We start from the raw sequence: 26,224 nt of genomic DNA on the forward strand, positions 1-26,224 counted from the left end.
TCCTGTGAGGTCTTCTCAGCTGTCCCTCCTTAGTGTCCCAGGCCCCGGTGTAGTGCATGGAAATTGAATAAATAATAAATAAAATAATAAATAATAAATGGTGCCTGGGCCCATAGGAGAGCCTTCTCTGTGGCTGCCCCTCATCTTTGGAACACTCTTCCCCCTCAGATTAGTTCAGCCCCTTCCCTAACTGCTTTTAAGGCCCTACTTAAGACACACCTGTTTCGCCAGGAGTTTGCCCTTTAATTTTTTAAAATTGTTATTGGTATTGTTGTTGTTCACCATCTAGAGTCTAGGGAGCAGACGGTATATAAGAAATCATAAATAAATAAATAAATAAATAAATAAATGATGGAATGAATTAATGAATATTATTGGTGTCTATTTTTATATGAGGTATTAAATGTCACGGTCATTATTTTTTGGTGGATTTTGTTTGTTTGTTTTCTGGCTCAGGATAAAAAAAAGCTCCATAACACTGCCTCTCTGTTCTGTCCAAGGATTCTGGTACTAACAGATACATTGCGGAGCCTTCCGCAGTTTGACAATAATAGAGGCTGTTCCCACAAGCAGGCTAACCGAGGCCAGGGCAGCTCAACCTGGGTAAGGCTGTGCATGAGAACCACCAGGATCAGGCCCAGGCCCAATCCTGGCAGGGCAGCACCATCTAGCCTGGCTTTTTAGCTCGGCTGTTAACCGGGGATGCGAGCACCCCCTTAACTCCGGCTACCTGCTTGTGTGTGAGCACAGGCTGTTTCATAAGAACCTAAGAACAGCCCTGCTGGATCAGGCCCAAGGAGGCCCATCTAGTCCAGCATCCTGTTTCACACAGTGGCCCACCAGATGCTGCTGGAAGCCTACAGGCAGGAGTTGAGGGCATGCCCTCTCTCCTGCTGTTACCCCTGCAACTGGTACTCAGAGGCATCCTGCCTTTGAGGCTTAAGGTGGCCTATAGCCCTCCGACTAGTAGCCATTGATAGACCTGTCCTCCATGAAGTTCTCCAAACTCCTCTTCAAGCCATCCAGGGTGTTGGCTGTCACCGCATCTTGTGGCAGAGGATTCCACAAGTGGATTATGCGTCCCAGCTTGGCCACGCACAGAGATGGGCCTCAAGAGTGCCCATCTCTTGGGGAAATCCCCTGATGCATCACACATGTCATGTGGTGCATTGTGGGATTCCTGGAGGCTGGGATGCATCATCCCAACCTCTGGAGCTGCACATTCTGCCACTCAGTGCAATGGGAGTGTGATATACCCTCCCCAAATAAGAACTCATTCATCTGGGCGGGGGAGGTGAGAAAAATAAGCCTCCCCCCCCCCGCTGCTCAACCCCCCTCCCACCCCAGTCATGTGAATGACCTCACAGTTTCATTCTGATTTAGCTCAATCTCTTATGACACAAACTTCCAAATGTATTCATGCTGGGTTAACAACACTACTCTTCCTTGGTGGCAAAGTTGCACACAAAGCACATCCTTGCTGCTACCGATATGTTTAATTCATTCATTAATCTCTGCCTGGCAAGGTTTTCATATAGATGCTCATAACTGTTGCGGCATGGCTGGAAAGGTATCTTATCTTTCCTTAGCCACACTGACTCCTAGACAGGACGCGCCAGCCAAGCAGTTTCTTAGAAAAACAAGAGGGAGAGACAAGAAGCATAGGAATTTAGGAAGTGGCTTTATATTGAGTCAGACCCTGGATTCATCTAGCAGGCTTAGCCCAGTCTCCTCACAGACAAGCTGCCACTCGTAGCTGGGCGGCCGCATTGGCCGCTGCAGGGATCGGGGGCCATGTGGCCCCCGGAAGTTCCGGGGCACATGAGCGCATGGGACATCCTGGAGAGAACCCCAAGCCCGGGACCTCTTGGTTGGGGGTCTACTCATAGGAACATAGGAAACTGCCATATACTGAGTCAGACCATTGGTCTATCTAGCTCAGTATCGTCTTCACAGACTGGCAGTGGCTTCTCCAAGGTCGCAGGCAGGAATCTCTCTCAGCCCTATCTTGGAGAAGCCAGGGAGGGAACTTGAAACCTTCTGCTCTTCCCAGAGTGGCTTCATCCCCTGAGGGGAATCTCTTCCAGTGCTGCTCACACATCAAGTCTCCCATTCATATGCAACCAGGGCAGACCCTGCTTAGCTATGGGGACAAGTCATGCTTGCTACAACAAGAACAGCTCTCCTCTCCTGACCAGCTCTCCCCTCCTAGACCAGTTCTCCTCTCCTAGACCAGCTCTCCTCTCCTAGACCAGCTCTCTTCTCCTGACCAGCTCTCCTCTCCTAGACCAGCTGTCCTCTCCTAGACTAGCTCTCCTCTCCACACTCGCATGTGGCCACAGCGACACATGGACACAAGAACCATTTTTTGAAATCAGGTCCGTGACTTCAATATACAGTTCATAATCTGGAAATCAGTCGACCAAAGGCATTGCTGTCACATTGCTGCATTAGAAGAAATATAATATGTTGATGGGGCAGGTAAGACAGCACCTCATAAAACCAGCACAGCTCTCATCACCAGATTGCTGCACTTGCTGATTACCAAGAGAGCGTTGGAGCTGCGTCTTTGCAGTGATGGCTGGCAATGTGCCTCTCTGCTGTTTTTACTGCCAAAACCGAGGCCCTGCGAAGCGAGTTCCTCATTACAGCGTCTCCTTTTTCTCCGAGGCTGATGTCACCTCTGTGCAAGCTGGCAAGCCACTCTCCGTGAGGCAACCAGGCACATCACGCCCTGTCTGGACATGCCGTTCTTGATCAACGGGTCCGGAGACATGCCACATTTTCCAAGTTTCCCGCATGCCAGCTCATTTATTCCCAGTTCTCTGCTGAGCCTTTTCTATATACAGGTGCTTGGAGCTGGGGGTTGTGAAACCAAGAATTAGCCCCAGGAAGAAATGAGTAACTTATGGAAGAGATACCTTCCCAATAGGTTTCACAGGTAGGTACTCACCTATACGCTCATGGCAACATACCTCACCTAAGCACTATGAATGTTGACATTTCTTAATATAATATTGATCGGTATTCCACCCTTCCTCCAAGGAACTCAGGGCCATGTATGGCCTCTTTTGAATCCTCACGAGCACCCCGAGGGAGTTTACTGGCAAATAGTCTTTGAGGCAGGCCCGAAATGTTTGGCCATTGGTTGGTGCCATCTCAGAAGCCACCTAATGGCTTCAAGTCATGGGAATGACATGATTAGCAAGCCAGAGGTTGCCGGTTCAGATCGCCACTGGTATGTTCCCCAGACTATGGGAAACACCTCTATTGGGCAGCAGTGATATAGGAAGGTGCTGAAAGGCATCATCTCATACTGCACGGGAGGAGGCAATGGTCAAGCCCTCCTGTATTCTACCAAAGACAACCACAGGGCTCTGAGGTCTCCAGGTGTTGACACCGATTCGACAGCACAACTTCTGGGAGCATGGGTAGTTGCACATTGATCCTGTCCAGTGAGAAAATGTCCATGACTTGTAATAATTGACTATGTCCAGTTCCTTGATCCATAAGAAAATATGCATGACTTGTAGAAGTAGTAGTCTTCGTCGTCTTCGTCATCATAACAACAACAACAACAACAACAACAACAACCCCCTGCTAACTTGGCAAAGAGACACCTTTTAACGTGGTGATTCTCTTTATTTAGCAGGGGGAGAGTAACTGGCCCTATCCATCCCCAGCACAGTACCTCCAGTGACTGTTGCTGTTGAGTTTTTTTTTTAAGATTGTGAGCCCTTTGGGAACAGGGATCCATCTTATTTATTCATTATTTCTCTGCGTAAACTGCCCTGAGCCATTTTTGAGATAAGGTACATCATTTTTGAGATAAGGTACATTTTATTTGTTAGCCGCCCCATAACAAATGGTTCTCTTGGTGGCTCACAACACAGCATTAAACCACAAAACAAAAACACATAACACATTGGACCGGGTCTCACGATCAGTGAGACCTGGTTTTAACCGGTGAGCGGGGAGAGCAGGCTAAGAGCGGGCTTCTGTCTCTCATCCTTTGGTAGGGGGACCCGGAGGAGGGCCTCCAAAGAAGATCTTAAGGTTCGGGTTGTGACCTATGGGGCAAGGCGCTCTCTCAGGTAGCCGGGGCCCAAGCCATTTAGGGCTTGTCATCATGTTTGATGTACCTTATCCAGAAAGGTGACTCAATAACCGCTGTACAATGCGGGAAACAATTTCCCACCTTTCTAGATATTTCACTTCATCTTCCTCCTGCTGCGGAAAGAGAACCTGCCCTGTGGAGGATTAAGGAGCCCAACCCAATCCGTGCTTACTCGGGGAAAAGTCTTACAGCTGTCAATGGGACTTGCTCCCCAAGGACATGTGCAACCTTAATGTGTTGCTTCAGCTCATGTATGAACCCCTTAACCTTTCCCTCTGGCAAACTTGCTAACCTGTAGGTCACCTGCAGCTGACAAGCTCCTGTAGGTTGCATCATATATATATATATACGTGATTCAATGTAGCAGATCTGAGGGCCATTCTCACGACCAAATTGGTTGGGGCTGGGACGACTGGGGGCAAGATCGAAGCTTACCTGCATCCCCCCCCCAGACAGGATCTGAGCCTGAAGAGGGCTCTGCTGCTCACGCACCTAGATGAATGGCACGGTGGCAACCAGTGCAGCAAGCGGGAAGCAGAGGAAAGACAGCCAGGCTGCCAGATATCCCACAATGCACTGAATGAGCAGTGTGGTGCATTGGGATATCTCCCAGCTGCTGGGCCTCTCCTTCCCCTGGCCTCTATGGCCAAGATTTTTAAGCCAAATTTTGGGTTACGGCCCATTTGACCCACGGGTATACCCCTCAGGTTCTGGCAACCGTGGAAGTTGCTGGCAGCCCCCGTGCCTATGTGACCAGTCAGTGAAGTTGGATGTGCTTGTGCATATTCCTACCTCACTTTTAGCCTGGGTTTAAAACCAGGGCTTCCCAGGCGTGGAGTGCCAAGATCAGGAGCAATCCTGACATTGCATATGACTATCCCTACTTGGGATAGACCTGTCCTACCCCGTAGCGCTGGTCTTGTGAACAACCTTCTGATCTTCTGTGAAATCTTCTGATTTCTTTGTTCACAGATTTTAAATGCCATTATGCTTGGGTCTGGAGAAGTAGGCCAGGCCAGAAATGAGAAATTATGGGTGTGTGGCTAACCAGAAGCTAGGGCCACCCCCATAACACAATCCTACAGGAAAGCTACACGATGATGAGTCCAGAGTGGTCGCCTTGTCAATCCATGACTGCAGAATCAACAATGAAGAGCCTTGTGCTGTCTGAAAGATGAACACATTTATTGTACCAGAAGCTTGCATGAGCCTGAGCCAAACTGCACAGGAAGCCTCTTTACACAATTGCCCAGATCTGGATTATCTGCCTCTAACCCAGGTTTGTATGCACATGTGAACCAGGGCAACCCCCCCCCCCTCAAGTTTAGGCTGCCCCAAACTGGGCAACCCTGCTCCCCACTCTTAATGCAGGTTGTGAGGTGTAAACAACAACAACAACATTTGTATACCACTTTTCAACAAAACGATCTCCAAGCAATTTACACAGCAAAAGAAACTCAGGAATGATTCCCTGTCTGCAAATGACCTACAATCTCCATAGGAAAAAGACACCAAGGAAAGACCACGGGAACAGACAGTGTACTGCGATTATATTTCCTCTCCTGAGCGTGGGGTTGGACGAGATGACCTCCACAGCCCAACTAGAATTCTGTGCTTCTAGGTATGTCCAACCCAAACATCTCAAGTCATGGACAGTATCATGGCGCAAGGAGGAGAGGGGAGTCAATACTTTTCTTCTGGGCTATTTTCACATCAGAAATCACCTTCCCACAAAATTGTGGGGGGCATTTCTGGGTATTTATTATTTATTTTATTTTATTTACATTTTTTATATCCCACTCTTCCTCCAAGGAGCCCAGAGCGCTGTACTACATACTTACGTTTCTCTTTTACAACAACCCTGTGAAGTAGGCTAGGCTGAGAGAGAAGTGACTGGCCCAGTCATCCAGCTAGTATCATGGCTGGATGGGGATTTGAACTCAGGTCTTCCCGGTCCTAGTCCTGCACTCTAACCACTACACCACGCTGGCTCTCATTTCTGGGCCATGTTCTCATGGAAGCCCTTCTGTTCATGATAGGTTTAATGGCACCTGTTGTGTGAACCTGAGCCTACCTCATCAGATGTATGTATACTTACACGCTTACATATGAAAGGGTTTCAGGTTACCCTTCTAACAGAGCAAAGAGGCACCTTTTAAAAGTGGAGATTCTCTTTATTTAGCAAGGGGAGAGCAACTGGCCCTATCCATCCCCAGCACAGCATCCCTCCAGTGGCTCTTATATTTAGCAGGGGGAGAGCAACTAGCCCTATCCATCTCCAGCACAGCATCCCTCTAGTGGCTCTTATATTTAGCAGGGGGGACGCAACTAGCCCTATCCATCTCCAGCACAGCATCCCTACAGTGGCTCTTATATTTAGCAGGGGGAGAGCAACTAGCCCTATCCATCCCCAGCACAGCATCCCTCCAGTGGCTCTTATATTTAGCAGGGGGAGAGCAACTAGCCCTATCCATCCCCAGCACAGCATCCCTCCAGTGGCTCTTATATTTAGCAGGGGGGAAGCAACTAGCCCTATCCATCTCCAGCACAACATAATTGCAGTGGCTGTTGCTGGTATCGAGAGGGAATTCTAGAGCAAATATTCACAGAATGTGTAAATTCAGGGAATTCACTGCTGTAAAACATGGTGTTTGATGCATGTAAACTGCCCTGAGCCATTTTTGGAAGGGCGGTATAGAAATCGAATAATTAACTAACTAACTAATATGGACAGCTTTAAAAGGCAATTTGACCAATGCACAAGGGAGAGAGGTCAATCAGAGCCTCTGAGCCATGATGGCAAAATTGAACCTCCAGGTTGAGAAGAAGTCTATCTCTGAATCCCATATGATGGAGGCCACTGTGTGTGTGCGGGGGGGGGACTGTAACTTTTGTGCCATCCTTTTGAGTGCTTTACTTAGACTTGTGCTCTGATTTGAGACAACTATGAAACTTTGAAAAAAGGGCACATGATTGTTTTACACGATACGCATATCGTGCGTATCGGCCACCTTCTGCCATATCATGTGCTCCAGGCCTTGCTTCGAGACCCTTTGCTCAGGCAATGATGCAATCCATCTTCCGGAGTCCCTTGGGCCTTCTCTCTCTCTCTCTCTCTCTCTCTCTCTCATTGCCAGGAGTTTCCTGTGGCTGCCTAGAGGGGAATCTGAGGATCGGGAAGGAAATCTTCCAAGTCCTGGAATGCGTTTCCTCGTACATCCACCAGAAGCCACAGAACTGGATTGTCAAGGGCACGGCTCACACGGGCTTGCCTGATTATGGGTTGCTGATGATTCTCCCCCACCCTTTCCCCATCCTAGTTTGTGCCTAGTTATTTCATGGTGCACATTCCTTCTTCAACAGCTCATCCTTTGGCCAGGTTCCATGGCTCCGATGCTTCATGCACCCAGAAAAACTGGTTGAAGCCAGTCACGGCAAGGTCACATGCACTAAATTTGCTAACTGAGCAAAATGGTGCTTTTTTTAAAAAGTGGTGATTCTCTTTATTGAACAGGGGGAGAGCAACTGACCGTATCCATCCCCAGCACCGCATCTCTCCAGTGGCTGTTGCTGGTGCCTATCTTATGTTCCTTTTTAAAATTGTGAGCCTTTGGGGAAAGGGAGTCATTTGATTGATTGATTTATATCAATGTAAACTGCTTTGGGAGCTTTGGTTGAAATAGAAATATCCAACGTTGGTTGGATATAAATATCCACAGTATTCATATTTATATTAAATTATGCTTTGATGGTTTTCTTTCATGAGGAGGCAAGCTTCCTTATCGGTGTTCTTGCAGTCTTTAGGTTTGCAATGCACTCTGAGTAGGACAACTCTGGGGAAGTGCTGAGAAACTCCAGCTAGAGGGCAGAATATGTCTGCCTTCTCTTGATAAGATTGAGCTGACAAGGTTATCAATTGTGCGGGGGACAGAGGGAGGATGATTTGTTTTATTTTTAAATATGTTTCCTGGCAAAGTACAAAGTGCTGGTTATTATGTTTAAAACCCTGAATGGATGAGGTACCCAAGAGAGTGCCTTTCTCTACAAGATCCCCACCACTCATTAAGATCATCAGGAGGGGGTCCATCTTTGGGTGCCACTGGTTCATCTGGTGGCAACTAGGGATGTGCATGGAACCATGTCTCCGAAATGGTTCAAACAACTGCTGGTTCTGCCGGTTCGAAGGGGGAGTAACTTTAAGGGCGGGCAGGATAAGAATATAAGAACATATTTATTTATTAATTAATTTACATTTTCTATCCCGCTCTTCCTCCAAGGAGCCCAGAGTGGTGTACTACATTCTTAAGTTTCTCCGCACAACAACCCTGTGAAGTAGGTGAGGCTGAGAGAGAAGTAACTGGCCCAGAGTCACCCAGCAAGTCTCATGGCTGAATGGGGATTTGAACTCGGGTCTGCCCGGTCCTAGTCCACCACTCTAACCCCTACACCATGCTGGCATCCTGTTTCCCACAGTGGCCCACCAGATGCCGCTGGAAGCCACAGGCAGGAGTTCAGGGCATGCCCTCTCTCCTGCTGTGACTCCCCTGCAACTGGTACTTAGAGGCATCCTGCCTTTGAGGCTGGAGGTGGCCTATAGCCCTCCAACTAGTAGCCATTGGCAGACCTCTCCTCCATGAAGTTATCCAAATCCCTCTTAAAGCCATCCAGGTTTTGGCTGCCACCACATCTTGTGGGAGAGAATCCCACAAGTTGATGATGCGTTGTGTGAAAAAGTATCTCTCTTTGTTGGTCCTAAGGTTGCACTTACCCCTCACGCCGCCATGTACTTCTGCTGATGAGGGGATGGAGCAGCAGGGGGGTATGCCACCGCACCGCCGGACCAGTTTACAATGGTGCACTAGTGGGGGAAAACTGGCAGGAGGGATAAGTGCCACTTCCCCCACCCTTACAGTCATTCCCAGGTGACCTGGGATTGGGCTTTCTCAGTTGTCCCCCCCCCCCCACTGCCAGATATGAGGATATTCTCTTCTTTGAAGGCCTTCAGAAGAGCCTTAAAGACCCGACCTTTTGGCCTGGCTTTTAATGATATTTCATTTTCATTGCAATTTCAATCTGCTTTTTATTGGCTCCTGATCTTAATGGTTTAAGTATTCCGGATTTTAATGTCAGCTGCCCTGAGCCACTTTAGGAAGGGCAGTCTATAAATCAAATCAAAAACCAATAAACCTGTAAACAGAAAGGTATTGTTGATAAGATGACAGGGGCAATCTGTACCTGCGCAGATTGTGGTGAACGTTGTGTGGGAGAAACTGGAAGGCCTCTGCTGGCGAGGTTTAAAGAACATCTTGCAGGCTCAAAGTACATTAGCAGGGAAAGACCTTGGGCAATACCCATGAGAGAGAGGCATAAAGGAAAAGCAGCGCCACTGAAAGTGTGGATGTTGGAGATAGAACGTTGCACACTAAAAATAAAATAAAATAAAATACAGAGACGCATTGTATATTGATAAACTGAAACCTGGGGTTAATGGTAGAGAGGAACTTAAAGAAATTCTGAGATCTAAAGGGTGTACGGTTTAACTCATTCCTTCCCCCTCCGCCCTCCTTGTTAGTGCTGAGCTCAAGAAAGTCTTTTTATCTCTTCTCCCTGGGCCCCGGTCCCTGGGCCCCTGCCCTCGTGCTTTTCATCAGCTTCAAGTGATCGTCTGGGGGAGAGTTGCAGTTTTGCTACATAGGGATGCCTGCCGGTTGCAGCACTGTTCAACATCAAGCCTTGAAAACGATGTCTGTATGTCAAAACCTTTGCTTTTAACAGAATCCTGTTGGATTAGCCCCCTTTTATATGCGAGGTCTCACGATCAGTGAGACCCGCTTGGTCCAGGTTAGCGGGGAGCCCTGGGTGGCTCGCAGATGATTGGCCACCCACACGACTGCCAACTCCGTGATGGAGCTGGCGGGAGCTGGGAGGATCAGGGGCCGCGTGGCCCCCGGAAGCTCCAGTATGCCCTGCATGAGCGCGCAGGGCATGCTAGAGAGACCTCCGAGCTGGGAGGTTGCTTTTAAACCTCCTGGTTGGGGGTCTCCTCATGAGTAGCCGCAGTGTGGAGCCGCACAGCGGCTACTCATGATCCCAAAACCGGGTTTGCAGAGTGCTCGCTCCGCAAACCCGGTTTAAGGGGCGGGTTACTTGATCGGGTTACCCACTCAGGAACCACCGGGTTCACAGCCTTTGCTAGCCCAATTTCGTCCCATCATGTGAATAGTCTCAAGGTCTATAAAGAAGAAACAATAAATAATAAATACAATAAACAAATGTATATGCTGCTTGCACTTCGATAATTTTTTTAAAAGAGTATTTATTTATTATTTTTTAAACATATTTACGTGTCTGGGGTTTTCTTTAAAAAAACAACAACAACCTCAGCGTGTACCACCATTGTAATCCTGTTTGTATCTATTTAGTATATTTAACTTCACACACACACTCACACAACCACCCATTCAACACAATTTGACCCTTCAAAAAGGGGTTTAGACAAATACAGACGAGAGGTCCGTCAAGGCTCCTAGTCAGAATGATAGCAAATTGAACCTCCTCATTTAGAGGCAGTCTATCATGGAATACCAGTTACAAGGTGGGCTAGAGCAGAGGAGAACCCTACCCTTCAGGGCCTGGTGGGAGGAAAGATGCTGGACTGGGTGAACTTTTAGTCTGATCTGGCCAGGTTCTCTCCTTAAGTTTATTTATTTATTATTTATATTTCTATTCCACCCTTCATCCAAGGACCCCAGGATGGTTAGGGTTTATGTTCTTATGACAAACTAAATTCCACCTTATTTTTAAACTGGTTGTTTATTTTTAGCCTCTTCAGAGAGCAGCTGAGAATTTGAGAAATGTACATCTTTTTTTTTTTTTTACAAGACCTTAGCAGTTGGGGGTGGGGGCAAGGCAGGGCTGACATCTGTTCGAGGCAGATGCCTCCTCTACATATTGTTTTAAATGCCACAGCTGGGAGGTTTCTGTCTTCGGAATGGTCCAAACTCATAATTTTGAATGAGCCAATTGGGTTGCAATGTGGGCATAGGCAGAGGGGTATGGCTTCCGCCTTGGCGGAGCCCCAAGCCCCGGGTTTTAAAAGGACGGCTCCTGGCAACCCCTCCCCAGCACCACGCGAGCAGTGAAGACGTGTCGGACAGCTTTGAGAAGTTGGGTAAGTGGTGATCCTGGAGGAGCTTTGCCAGATTTTAAGACTGGGTTGGCGGATTCAAGGGGAGTTGATGGGCTAGAAAGTTCCTTCAGTGTGGAGCATGGTTTCTTCTTCCTTCTCCCCATCCATCCATCCATCCATCCATCCATCCATCCATCCTCCCTCCCTCCCTCCCTCCCTCCCTCCATCCATCCATCCATCTATCTATCTATCTATCTATCTATCTATCTATCTATCTATCTATCTATCTGTCTGTCTATCTATCTATCCATCCATCCATCCATCCATCCATCTATTATCTATCTTCCAGACTTCCTGGAGCTACCTTGTTGGGTAAATGTAACGCTGGACTAGATTAAGTTTTGGTCCAATCCAGCTGGATTAGTCTCTTCTTCTTTAACCCTGGCACTAACTCATCAGCTGGCAAAGACACTGGAAGAGAGTTTAAAAACAAAGAAATCATTCATAGAATCCTGTGAGAAAGATCAATGTAGTAGTAGTAGTAGTAGCAGTAGTAATTTTAATGCTAGCATATGTTCAAGTTTTGAATGATCTTTTCCAGACAGCGTTCAACAAGATGTCAGCTGAACATCAGCATCAGCAACGCAAACAACCCTCAGCTCCTCCCGCTGTGCTGAGCAAGCTGGCTCCCGAACCCAGCTCAGAACTGGTCACAGTTCCAGTACTGGAACGAGAAGCCGAATGCCATCCACCAACAACCAAGGAACCAGAAAGCCTGGCTCAAGAAGAGAAGGAGCGTTATGAAAGGAAAGCTCTGCTCTGCCAGCCTCCTACATCTGGGTGTGACGTGGCCCCCCCAGTGCAAGAGGGGACAGAGTCCAAACATGATCCCTCCACAGGAAAGGAGGAGGAGCCTCTGCATCTGGTTGACCAGCAGCCCAAGGAACCTCCAGCTTTGCCTCGTGTGCTGAGCCAAGAAACCTTAAAGCCAGGCTGTCCTTCTGCTAAGGAAGCTGACCTGCCTACTCATCAGCCTCCACCTGTGGAGCAAAGACACCAACAGAAGAAGCAACCATGCCAGTGGCCAACAAAATAGACTCCTAGGTAGGAGGCCAACAGAGAACCTGTTTGGGTTCCAATCGTGAGGTGGTTGTCTTTGGCTAGGTCTTCCTTTCATGATATTTTAAGGTAGTGGTGGAGAGCAGATGATAAAGTACTGGTGGTGGGGGGATACATCACATGATTGAGCATTTCTGGGGTCATTTCCCATGACCTCTTCAGTATACAGTAGCCATGGGAAATGACATGGGGTCATTTCCCATGACCCCTTCAGTGCACGGTAGCCATGGGAAATGCCCATGCCTGCCAGCTCCCAAGGTATGAAAAGCAATGCATTCACTGGTGTTTGGGAAGTGTGGCCGTATACCTGGTGGCAGATGCTCAGAATTGTATTACCCAAGAGCTGGGAATCTGCACAAGGCAAAAATTTTAAGGACTATCCCACATCTGCAGTGAGCCCAAGAGTTAGGCTCAGGGTCAGTGGTAATAGGCCTCCCCAAAGCCCATTTTCAAGACCAATCATCATGGCTTGCAAGGCAGAGTATCCTGTGCCTGGAGTCATAACTTGCCTCTCTGGTAAAACAAATGCACACTGCTGTTAAACCCAGATTGTCTTTACTTTAGGCTAGATAGGTTCTCTGAAGAATGTTTTCACCTGGCCAGATTACATTTTTGACTGCCTTCTTAAGAGCACTAAGGAATTATTTTTCTGAATGGATGGGAGTGAGAAATCCTACTGAAGTCCACAGTCGCCCCATTCCTCCCATCAACCTGCAATATTTTTTATTGGCCCAGTGAATGTTCTAAAGGCTTGCAATTCATTTTTGCTGCTGAATAAGGATGTGAAAATTGAATTGAATTGAATTGGAATAGATTCGACTCAAATCTGGGCGATTCGAAGATTCGAATCCTAATCAAATCACCCCTTAAAAGGGCAATTTGATTCAAATTTGGATCACATTTTTGAAATTGGGTTTGAATTCAATTCGAGAGCAGTTTGGCAGCTTTTAAAAACCATTCGGGCCCCCTAATTGTTTTAAAAGGTGTCAAAACAGGGTGGGAACAATTGAAATTTGAATTGAATTTTCGGATCAGATTTGAATAGGATTCGAATTTGAAACAAATTTTTGGAATCTGATTTGAAATCAAAACGGATCCAAAAGTTTATTTTGTGCACATCTCTACTGCTGAAGCTAATCAGGTCTGGCTTTAGAAACCATTTTAATGTCACATCCCCTGAGAAATAGGGATGGGGGTCATAGCTCAGTGGTAGAACACCTGCATTGCATGCAGAAGGTCCCAGGTTCAGTCCCTGGCAGCATCTCCAGGTAGGGCTGGCAAAGACCCCTGACAGAAACCTTGGAGTCGCTGCTAGCCAGTATAGACGATAGTGAGCTAGCTGGACCAAATATCTGACTTGGTATCAGGCAGCTTCTTCTGTTCCTTGAAAAAAATCTGAACTTTCATTGGAAAAAGAGCAGGACATGTGGCCTCCTCCTCCTCCTCCTCCTCCTCCTCCTCATCATCACATGCAAAAGGTTCCGAGTTCTTTCCCTGGCATCTCCTACGTAAAACGCTTGGAGAACTTTGTTGAAAAGTATATATAAATATCTGTAGTACTACTACAACAAGCAGGATGAGACTTTTGGGGGAAATCTCCGGTGAGATTGACTCTTCCTGATCTATGGTGCATTGTCCAAAGAGTGGTGCTTTATCGCCCTCTGGAGGGTAAATCTGGATTTGCTTTTGAGAATCTCTCCGTACCTCCCCAAATTAGTCCTGTGGTGCCTTAAAGGCAAACATATGCAGTATGGCAAAAAACGGTTTAATTCTATGCAATTTGGGACTCAATCCAGCCCCAAGTTTTCTCTCTGTCTCGAGGAATTAAATGAGCATAGCAAAGCTAGGAAGATTGCATGACTGCCAATTAACTTGCCATGAATGGTCACAGTACTTCTGTTGTATGCGTGTGAACTTTGCATTGAAATGTTACAAATCTGTTGCATTTGAAGACCTTCTGGATGCAATCTTTCTTTATACCCATTATATAGTCCTGCCCACCGAGGACAACGTAGTGCGTCTAATGAAATTGCCCGCAAAAACTTCTTCCCAGTAACTCCAACCAACTTTGAGGTACCCAGAATGTTGGGAGGCAATATGCTAAATCATTGTAAACCGCTTAAAGAGCTTCCAGCTATAGAGCAGTATATAAATGTAAGTGCTATTGCTATTGCTATTAGGTCCATTGCTGTCTTTGCTATGAAAGCCCTACATTGTAACCCCTCGCATCATAACCTCGCATTGTAACAAGCGATGTATTAACAACTCCCATCAAACCCAACTACAACTCCCATCAAACCCAGCCTTCTGCCATTGTGGCTGGGGCTGGTGCGAATTATAGTTCAACAACAACTGGAGTACCACTGGTTGAGAACCCCTGATCTAGCAAAGCGATGTCCAACTTCCAACATAGGGTGGGATGCAGACATTGAGGTCATTCACACAATCAAAAACTGTGTTCTACCTGGGTTTGGGAGCTCCCAATTAGGAGCTTTGCTACCCAGGTTCTCCTCCTACCTTGCTTCCACACAATCACTTCTACCCAGGTTTTCCTCTTACCTTGCTTCCACACAACCGAAAATTGGGAGCACACACAGCTCCCAAACCCGGGTAGAGCACAGTTTTTGATTGTGTGAATGACCTCTATGTTAATTATGACTAGGCATCATTGAAATCAATGATAAGAGCTAGTCTTAACTAAAGTCCTGTTCATTCCAGTCAGACTTAGTTGTGACTAGCTTAGTCTGGAGCCTGCCTACTACTACTACTAATAATAATGACGACGTCGACGAGGAGGAGGAGGAGGATGTCTTTATATAGTTCCCTGTTCCCCAGATATGGTTGGAGTACCATTCCCATCATCCACAATGGTTTTTGATCATTGTGGTTGAGGATGATGGGAGTTGTAGTACAATAACAGGTGGGAACCCCTGTTTTAGAGATGAACTGGTAGCAACAGCAGATGGACCTCTCCAGATGATCTCCATGGGGTCTGGAATAATGTCTTGATTTCAAACCCTCTGGATTCCTGGGACAATAACAAAGTCACACCTTATTATACTAGATCAAGGGTCCCCAACATTGGGCCCACAATGGCCATTGTAGCTGGGGATTATGGGAGTTGTCGTCCAACCACATCCAAGGACCCAAGGTTCAGGACCCCCATTCTAGATTAAGCAATTGATTCGGAGTGGAATTGCCATCTACCCACACAGAGCTGTGAGCCACCAGCGACCTGTGTGACCTGACAGTTTGTGGACATGGCTCTGTATCTCCATTCCATTTGGAGACCTGCCTAGATGTAGAGCGTGACAACACTGTTTTGCACAGGGGTCCACAAAAACAAGCCCACAAACACGTTGAATTACCATCCATCTACCCCTACAGAGCTGTTAGCCACTGGCAACCGGTGTGGTTGGTGGCCATCTGCAGGCAATGTCTACTTGCCACAGGTGACCAAGTGAGTGAAGGCTTAACATCAGCCATCCTTGCAACCCTCTAACTGTTTTTTCATCCAAATTACCATTGTGCCCTAGGAACAAGAGGTTCCTGTAAGACAAACACCTTCCCCCCACCACCCCGTTCTTGCCTCTTAAATGTGTGGGGGTCATCTGAACTGGAGTCCTCTCTCTCTCTCTCTCTCTCTCTCTCGTAAATGCAGGTTTAACTTGTATTTAACCTCTGTTTTTAAGGCATTGTCTTGTATTCATAGTCACCTTCTCTTTGGGGAAATACGGTACTTCCGTGGGGTCTTTTCTTCTTCTTCTATGGCACACTGGAAACAAGTGTAGGGGGGAACCCTGTATGTGCCAGATGTCAGAGCTTGCATCAGGGATACTGAGGTTGTATCATCAGAGGAAAGGAACAAGAGGCCATTCCGGCCAGGAATGTGCCCCTGCAACCATGCTCCTTTGGACCTGAGCAGTCAGGTGACACTGGATAACCAATCAGGTGAGGACTCCAAGATATCAGACTTGCTTGCTTCTGACATCACTGGAGTCCTGCTGACCTCCCTTCTTTGCTGCCAAATGTCGGGCTTCTGGTCCACCTTCTTCCAAGCTTCAGCCTGCCTGGGACATCCACCTTCACCTGATGGCCAAATTTTGTACCTCCTTTTGTGCCTCCTTTCTAGGTCGGTCTCCCTCTAAGGATCTGCAAAACTGGGATGAGAAGGATAGATCATCTCATTCATCCACATGGCTCCCTTTTACAGGTGTAATGGTGTTCAAGTTCCAAGAGGAATGCATCAATCGGGTCATGGCAAGCATGAGTGCTTCTGTAGTGTTGTGGCATGACTAAAATACAATTAAGCCAGGAGTTCCTAACCTGCAGTACCCCATATGTTGCTGAACTACAGCTCCCATTATCTCCAGCCACAATTTATTGTTCAGCAACATCTGTAGCACTGCGGGTTGGGAACCCCTGAATTAAGCAACCTTGACTCTCAGAGACCTCAAATCTCCAGCAACATCGTGGAAAAGAGAAATATTAATATCCCCCTCCAAGTTGATAGTTAGAGATATCACAAGCTCGACAGAGACCTCGGGAATCTCTGCCATTCCTTGACTCTATCAAATGTCATGTGACCCATTTTCCCAGGTGTTTTGTCTGTATCTCAATATGTCAATATTCGTACTGTTATCTTTTGGCCTCCTAGTGTTTATGATTTCAATAGTGTTTGATTATCTGTTTATGCCTTCCCTTCCTTCTGAAAGCAATTAATTAAAAAAGCAAAGAACCACCTTGTTTCCATCTTTTTTTAACATCTCCAGCACTGCTTGGAGAACATTTTCTCACAGTTCAGATGTTCATATGCTGATGTGTGGGTTTTGATCCTATCCCCACTGCAAAACCGAGAAGACCTTTGGAAGAGAGCAGATCCTTTTGAAACTGGAGAGTTAAAGAGGAATATCATCCATGTGCCAATGAAGAACATATTGAATCTCTCCGACACATCAAGAAAAGAGTTGTCAGTCATAGCAGACTCTGGAGGTGGAAATGTGAGGATATTCATATATTTCAATCGTGTGTACTGTTATTTCTTTCCACTATCTGCTGCTGCTTTGGCACAATTACTTCCATTTTTCTAGGGGTGTATAATTTGATTTGGCCCCAAACTGATTCAGGCCGAAGTGGGGTAATTTGCAGATTTGACCTTGAATCAAATCTCCCTCAAACCTGAGGGCCCAGTTCAGGTTCAAAGTGAATTACGCCCGATATGACCTGAATTGATTTGGGTGATTTGAGCGCCATTTGAGGCCCGTTTTGCTCGGAAAATGGGTCTCAAAATGGTGCCTTTTTCCCAGAGAGAGCTGGTCCACCACTTGGGGTCAGCGGTAGACTAGCTCTCTACTTAGGATATAGCACATCAGCCCACTTTAGAGGACAAGTCTAACTGGTTTCAAAATGCTACTCAAAACACCTGAATCAATTCGGGGTGAGTTGAGGGTGATTCGTTGAGACGGCAGGCCAAGACGGCTGTTTTCGATGAAACAATTTGATGGTTTTGCGATTCAATTTGACATCGAATCGAATCACAGAATCTGATTCGTGCACACCCCTACATTTTTCACTTAGCAAAAGTTAATCCTAGACAATCAGGGATCACCGATTGATGACTTAAATAGCCATAATGACTTTAAAAGCCGATGTGCTGATGTTGTTAGGAGTGGCGGGGGGAATTAAGCTAGGCAGTGCTTCGTGAACTCATCACACAGGTGATTCTATATTTATTTATTTATTTATTTATTTATTCGATTTCTAGACCACCCTTCCAAAAATGGCTCAGGGCAGTTTACACAGAGAAATAATAAATAAATAAAATGGATCCCTGTCCCCAAAGGGCTCACAATCGAAAAAGAAACACAAGACAGATGCCAGCAATAGTCACTGGAGGTACTATGCTGAGGGTGGAGAGGGCCAGTTACTCTCCCTCTGCTCAATGAAGAGAATCACCACGTTAAAAGGTGCCTCTTTGCCAAGTTAGCAGGTCAGTGATTCTAGCCAGTCAGTGGATCCTCGCCATGATCCTAGCCATGATCCTAGCCGGTCAGTGATTATGTACTGAGCATGATGACATCACTGAGGACAAATGGTTTATTCAGGGTAACGCTGTCTGAGCAGACACTTTCACTGGTTAGCTTTCAAAAATCACTGAAAGGGAGGACACTTTTTGATGCTATTAAATATCTTCACCAAAACATACCCTTCTGTTCAAATCGTTCCTTTATTTTTATGCTCAAGTCCTCTGGCTCCCTCTTGTGTCTAGACCTGGTTATTGACTGGGAGATCTAGGTTTCTCAGGTTATGGCTGCGTCATTATTTTTTAATGACTCCAGAATTGCCTATCCTCTTCTGTCATCAAAGGGCAGCGGCTGAAATGCTCAGATGTAGGAGGGTGGCTCCACCGCCTGCTGCCGCGCCCCTCTATGGGTGTTCCTTCTCCTGATGGGCTACTAGATGCTTAATTCTCCGAAGCACAGCTGTCCTTTGATCTGCCCAGTCAGCAAGTGGCTGTTCAGCTTCTCTGTTAGAGCTGGCTGAAGCTCAGCATTCTGAATGGTTCAGAAGCGGGGAAGAAACACAATCAAGCATCACAGAAAGTCCAATGAGAACAACCCGGTGATCAGGAATTTGGATACTTCCTTCCTTGAGAATTTCCCCTGTTTTTATTAACCTCTTTCAAGGGATTTATTTATTTATTTATTTATTTATTTATTTATTTATTTATTTATTTGCTCTGTGTTTTTTGCACTGAGCAAAAAGGGGGATTGGACTAGATGGCCTCTAAGGGATCCCTCCAACTCCATGAATCTAGGTTCATCTTGGAAATCCTCTGAGGCTACTTCTAAGCAGGAATGTGCCAATCAAGTCTGAAATGTCACTGTGAATGCAATTCAAGAACATCTCCCCAAACCTTTGTCACTCTTACTGTTACATGAAGCATTCTTTCACTAGCCTGGACTCCCCAGAAGCACATCCAGTGCTGACAGGGCAAGTGGCAGCCACAACACTGCTTCAGCATCCTGTTCAGACACAGAAAGGAATGGGGTATGCAAGATCAGTTCCTATGATTGTCAGGCAGTATGGGGGTCCCTCATTGGCTAGCCTTTAATGGTGTCTGGCAATATGAGTTCCCTGATTGGCTAGGCCTTTAATAGTGACTGGCAATATTAGATCCCTGATTGGCTAGGTCTTGAATGGTGTCTGGCAATATTAGATCCCTGATTGGCTAGGCCTTTAATGGTGTCAGGCAAAATGAGGTCCCTGATTGGCTAGACCTTTAATGGTATCTGGCAATATTAGATCCCTGATTGGCTAGGCACATAATGTAGAGTGCAAATGTATAGGCCTCTGCCCATATATTGGCTAGTCTTATCAAAGCTCTTTTTGCTTCCTGCAGAATTATCTAGATAGAGTGCCTGAGCTGGAATTTGCAAATCCACTCCAAATATTTGCTCTAAGCAAAGCCACATCTGCTTCAGCAAATGTTTGTTTGGTAGAATCCTCATGGACTCTGTTGCAATCATTTGGGGAATCTTTATCCAGATGTTAATCTGGTTTGATGTCATGATTTCCCACCAGATTTCATAATTTGAGGTGAAGGATATGGAGAAAGCCTTTGAGAAAATTCTCCAATGTTCCTCCTTGGAAGGAACCATGCAATTATCCTCCAATTTCAGTTTCTTCCTGGAGGAACTCAGAAACTATCTCTTGAATTTCACTTTGGAGAAATGCTGGTTCCAATCCTAGACAGAAGGACTTCTTCAAAATAAAAATACATTGACTGAGAGTTAAAGGAGAGTTTAAAACATTGTGTTAAAATAAGTGTAATGAGTGTAAATACTCTGGGGGATTCTGGGAGGAGCCAAAGCTCAGTGGTAGACTACAAGATTTGCATACAGAAGGTTCTGGAACATCTCTGTTGACCAGATGTTGGTAGAAAGATAGGCTCCTAGTGCTTTCCCTGGATTTGACCAATTCAGAGGCTTCATGCTTCCTGCCAATGGTAGAAACTGACCTTGCACACCGTTGTTCCTTTCTGTGCCTGAAGAGGGCGCTGACACCTGAGTGCAGAGACATACAGGGTGTATATCAAACACAAGCCTCAGATTCAGTACACGAGATTCCTGGGTCCGGATGTTTTTGACAATGATGCTTGCCAAACTCATCAGCCAGACTGGCATGAGCCTTGAGGATCTTACGTAACCAGTGAAGAACATCACAGACTGGTGTTGTAAATGACCTGATGCAATCGAACGGTTTGATTTGCACCTCCAGCCTGGGCACATGTCCCATGCCCATCCCACAGGACATGGAATCCACGTCTCTGCATTCCAAACGTAACCAGGAGATTTGGCCACACAGAAGCGGCAACTGCACACATGCGTCAAATGAACCAGTTAAACTGAACCGGTTTGGCAGCACCACTCTATTTGCGCACACAGTCGCACTCACAAAGCATACAAGAACTAGCCCAAATGAAGGAAGCAAAGGTAAAGGGATGTGCCAGATGGTTGCTAAGCAATAGCCAAGTGATGGGAACACAGGAACATAGGATGCTGCCATATACTGAGTCGCACCCTTGGTCCATCTAGCTCAGTATTGTCTACATTAGGAGGCTCTACACATGATCAATGTGTGGAGCCGCGGATGGTTTGGTTCCCCGTACATGAGTAAAGCTGGGGGGATGTAGTTGGCACTGTCATGGGAGGAGAGCTGGTCTTGTGGTAGCAAGCATGACTTGTCCCCTTAGCTAAGAAAGGTCCACCCTGGTTACAAATGAATGGGAGACTAGAAGTGTGAGGATTGTAAGATATTCTCCTCAGAGGATGGAGCCATTCTGGGAAGAGCATCAGAAGGTTATAGGTTCCCTCCCTGGCATCTCCAAGATAGGGCTGAGAGAGATTCCTACCTGCAGCCTTGGAGTAGCTGCTGCCAGTCTGTGAAGACAATACTGAGCTAGATAAACCAATGGTCTGACTCAGTATATGGCAGCTTCCTGTGTTCCTATGTTCCACTGTCCAAAAGACTGCAGACATGAATATAAGAAATGATGGTGTGTAATGAATCATCATAGGGATTCATTGAGAGAAAGTTATTATACACCAAAGAATCTAAACACTTGAAAATTAGTAACCATGCAGTTTGCTCCTTAACTCCACTTCTACAAGGGCTAGAGCTTAGCTTAAAAAAAAAAGAAAAGAAAAGAAAGAAAGCTGGGAATCTGGGGAAATTAATAGGACAGATTCAAATCTCGAATTGATTCAAATCAAATCAGGTGCGATTCGATTAGTATATGAATCTAGCCAATGGACTACAGGGGTGATTTGTTTTTTCTCCAAATCACCCGAATCAGCTAGATTCGGCACAAATCGATTTGTACCTGAATCAATTGGCACATCCCTAGTTACCAGTCTATGTAACAGATTGGGCCCTGGGTATTTAAGAGAACATCTTCTTCGTTATAACCCCCACTGAGATCATGAGGAGAGGTCCATCTGCAGTTGCCACTGGCTCGTTTGGTGGCTATTCGGGGATGGGCCTTCTCTGCTGCTGCCCTAGAGCTTTAGAACATGCTCCTTGCTGAAATAAGAGCCTCCCCATCTCTGACAACTTTTTAAAAGTATTTAAAGACGCACCTATTCACCCAGGCTTTTAATTAAATATTGCTTTAAGTTTTTTAACATTGTTATAAAATGTTGTTTTAAAATTTAAAAACTTTTTGTTTGTTTGTTTGCTTGTTGTAAACCACCCAGAGATGTGAGTTTGGGGCAGTATAAAAGTATGTGAAATATATAAAATAAAATATGTACCACTGTTCTGAGGCTATTTATTGCAATAAATGAACTCAGCTAGCATATCAGCTGAAGCTGAAAGAAAGCACCTGTGGATACTGCCTCAACCTGGGACGTCAGGGAGAGGTTAGGATCCAGAAGCACTCCCAGAATGAGCACTTATTCCTTCTGGGGAACTGTAAACCCATCCAGAACTGGCAGATCAAAATTGTCTCCTGATTTCCAACCCCACACAGTAAGTACCTCTGTCTTATCTGGATTCAGTCTCAGTTTGTTATCCCTCATCCAGCCCATTACTGCCTCCAAGCAGACATTTAGGGAAGCCATGTCTTCTCCTGATGATGTTGACATGGAGAAATAGATTGGGTGTCATCAGCATACTGATAACACCCTGCAATAAATCTCCTGACGATCTGTCCCAGAGGTTTCATATAGTTGTTTTAAAACATTTGAGACAATATGAAGCCCTGGGGATCATCATATGAAAGTTCAGATTTTCAAGAGCAACAGTCTCCAAGGGACACCATCTGGAATCTGCCTGAGAGGTAAGAGAAACCTCTGGAAAGCAGTGTCTCCCACCCCCAACCCCCTCAGATGCTCCAGAAGGGATACTGTCACTATGGTCAATAGTATCAAAAGCTGCCAAGAAATTCAAAAGGAACATTAGAGTCAAAACCATTGGGCCAACCAAGGCAGTCTCCATGCCATAGCCTGCCCGAAAGCCAGTTTGAAATCGGTCTAGATAATCAGTTTCTCCCAAGACTACCTGGAGCTGGGAGGCACCACCCTCTCAATTACCTTGCCCAGCCATGGAAGGTTGGAGACAGGCCTATAGTTGCTCAACTCTGAGGCTTCAATGCAGGCACAAGTGGTCTAATGATTGCCTCCTTAAGGCAAGGAGGCATCCTGTCCTCCCTCAAGAAAGCCTTTATAATATCTACCAGGCCCTCTACAACAACCGCCCTGCTGGATAGCATAAAGTTGGATAAAGGTCAAGAGAAAAGGTGGTAGGCCGTACTGTTCCAAGCAGCTTGTCCATATCATTGGGAGTCACAAACTGAACCTGATTCAGCCTAACCTCATAACCACCTATGAGGAGTTGCCGGACACCTCCACATCAAACACAGCAGTAATTGTGGGGTTGAGTTGAAGCCAGCCTGAATACAAGAGATATTATCCACCAAGAACTCACTAACAATGTCAGTAATGAGTGGTTCCAAATTCTGATTCAAGGGAGGAGGGGCATGTACTAGCCCTCTCAAAACCCGGAACAACTTCCCTGGATGAGGCCTTGCAGATGCAATGCGGGCAGAAAAGAATTGCTTCTTTGCTGCACGTATGGCCCGAGCATAGGTCTTCAAATGTGCTCTGTGTTGTAATCTGTCAGATTCAAGCCAAGTCTTTCTGCAGCTGCACCCCCTGTCACCACACAAATGGTGTCTGCACGTGTGGAGACCAGAACGGATCCGCCAAGTGGGCAGCTTTGTAAAGGAAGCAGGAGCATGTGTGTTTTAGTTATAGGCCGTGCTGGGGGACAAGCAGCGCTCAGGCAGGTAAGCAGACCCTTTCACTACCTCTCTTGCAGACCACAGGAGCCAGGGCCCCCACCCCTGTACTGGTAAAGGGAAATTTTCACCAGGTTCCCCATTATAAGTATTACCCACCGAACCAGTTTGGTCAAACTGGTTCGGTCAGATGAATATTTTCAACCAAACTGATGCGGCAGCACATGGTTCGGCTCGAATTCGATTCATATTCAAGCCGGACAGTGATTTTTTGTTTGTGCACACCCCTATATCCTGGAGGGAGATGCTGGGACTGGACTGGGTCACCAGCCTCCCTCAACCAAGTCTCAGTAATACATACCAGGTTGTCCTCTTCATCCATAATCAGATCATAGCTGATTTCTGATTCATTCTCAACCAACTTGGCATTGCAAAGGGGCACGGTGAAGCTCTGTGGGTCAAAGAGCTGGCAGGAGAGCCAGAAGGGCTGTCCAAGGGGAAATAATAATAATAATAATAATAATAATAATAATAATAATAATAATAATTCAATTTCTATACTGCCCTTCCAAAAATGGCTCAGGGCGGTTTACACAAAGAAATAATAAATAAATAAGATGGATCCCTGTCCCCAAAGGGCTCACATTCTAAAAAGAAACATAAGATAGACCCCAGCTACAGTCTGCTGGAAGTTTCCCTTCCCCCAATTTGAATCAATTTTCATTGGAGGCAGTAATGGGCTGGATGAGGGATAACAAACTGCTATTAAATTTCTGGTTTCCCTTCCCCTGTAATGGCCTGCTGACTTGCCAATGTTACTTCTTCTATTCCCCACCACCACCGGAATAGGTGCCCCATAATCAGTGCATAAGCCCTTTGTCTCCCCATCTTTATACAAACCTAAACACAATCAATCAATCAATCAATCAATCAATCAATCAATCAATCTTTATTATTATGGTTACAGACCAGCATAAAGTATAAGGGGTGGTTACATATGGTAAAGGTGCACATGGGTAATAGAAATTAAGGGGAAAGGAAAGGTTGTGCCGTCAAGTCAGTGTCGACTCGTGGCGACCCCAGAGCCCTGTGGTTTTCACCCATGCCCGGGTGAAAGCCAACATCAAGAAGCATATCATAGACCTTGAATGCCAAACTGATCTCAGCAGGGTCCGGCACTTTCTTATCAGAGATGGGCTTAGATGCTCTACTGCTTTCGAATTGAATTCAAATCCAATTTGAAAAATGTGATTCAAATTTGAACCAAATTGCCCTTTTAAGGGGTGATTTGATTAGGATTCGAATCACCCAGATCTGAGTCGAATCTATTCCAATTCGAATAAATTTTCACATCCCTATTCAGTAGCAAAAATGAATTGCAAGCCTTTAGAACATTCACTGGGCCAATAAAAAATATTGCAGGTTGATGAGAGGAATGGGGCACCTATGGACTTCAGTAGGATTTCTCACTCCCATCCATCCAGAAAAATAGTGCTCCTAAGAAGGCAGTCAAAAATGTAATTTGGCCAGGTGAAAACATTCTACAGAGAACCTGTCTAGCCTAAAGCAAAGAGAATCTGGGTTTAACAGCAGCGTGCATTTGTATTACCAAAGAGGCATGTTATGAGTCCCGGCACATGATCAGGACATCCAGGGGCCGGGCGGCCCCTGATCCCAGCCACCCCATGGGCTCTGTGACAGAGCCAGTAGTCATGTGGCCAGCTAATCTGGCCGCCCAGGGACGGTAGCTGGAATATCGGATGCCACTAATTCCCCACCCCCACCTGCAAAGCAGTGGGGTCAGAATGAACAGAAGAACTGAAAGTGTGTAATGAAGACACCAAAGAATCTAAATACTTCAAAAATACCTTAAAAATAAATTGAGTACCCCAGTGTGTGTGTGTGTAGTTGACACATGGTAGTTGACAGTTGGCACTGTCCAGTGATAGTCAAAATGAACAGAAGAAACGAAGGCGCATAATGGATCCTCATAGGGATTCATTTTGAGGAAAAGTTATTAGACACCAAAGAATCTAAACATTTCAATTTGACTAAAAATTAAAATGAGTACCCCACTGCCTTGCAGGTGGGTAGGTGGTGGGGTGTAGTTGGCACATGGCAGTTGACAGTTGGCACTGTCCAGTGACAGTCAAAATGAACAGAAGAAATGAAGGTGTGCAATGACTCCTCATAGGGATTCATTATAAGGAAAAGTTACTATACACCAAAGAATCTGAACACTTGAAAAATAATGACCACACATTTTGCTCCATAACTCCACTTCTACAAGGGCTAGAGCTTAGCTTTTTAAAAAAGAAAGAAATCTGGAGATCTGTGTTGGGGTTAGGATATGGCAACATTGAATCCCCATTATTTCCTATGGTGGAAATGTTCAAAATCAGTAAAAACTAAAATAATTCATTAAAAATCAACCAAGTGTCCCACTGCCTTGAGGTTTGGGTGGGAGGTGGCACCCATTGGGTGGGAGGTGGCACCCTACCTACCAGCCAAAAGTGGTGCCCCTAGAGCCTTGTTAAGTGGTCAAAATTAATCTGAA

The 26,224-nt window shown here is 45.9% G+C and overlaps 1 protein-coding gene across 7 annotated transcripts in view; it reads right to left on the reverse strand.

Annotated features, from left to right (window-relative positions):
* LOC128337139 (uncharacterized) overlaps window positions 1–26,224 on the reverse strand; it is a 155,429-nt gene that overhangs the window by 13,908 nt on the left and 115,297 nt on the right. The window contains exon 4 of one of the 7 annotated variants that reach the window (XM_053277778.1): window positions 11,611–11,717. The exons of the other annotated variants lie outside the window; for them this stretch is intronic. The gene's annotated coding sequence lies outside the window, so the exon portion shown is untranslated. The remainder of the gene's footprint in view (window positions 1–11,610; window positions 11,718–26,224) is intronic. 7 annotated transcript variants of the gene reach the window in all.

This window comes from Hemicordylus capensis, chromosome 14, assembly GCF_027244095.1.
Source record: "Hemicordylus capensis ecotype Gifberg chromosome 14, rHemCap1.1.pri, whole genome shotgun sequence".
Lineage (NCBI taxonomy): Eukaryota > Metazoa > Chordata > Lepidosauria > Squamata > Cordylidae > Hemicordylus > Hemicordylus capensis.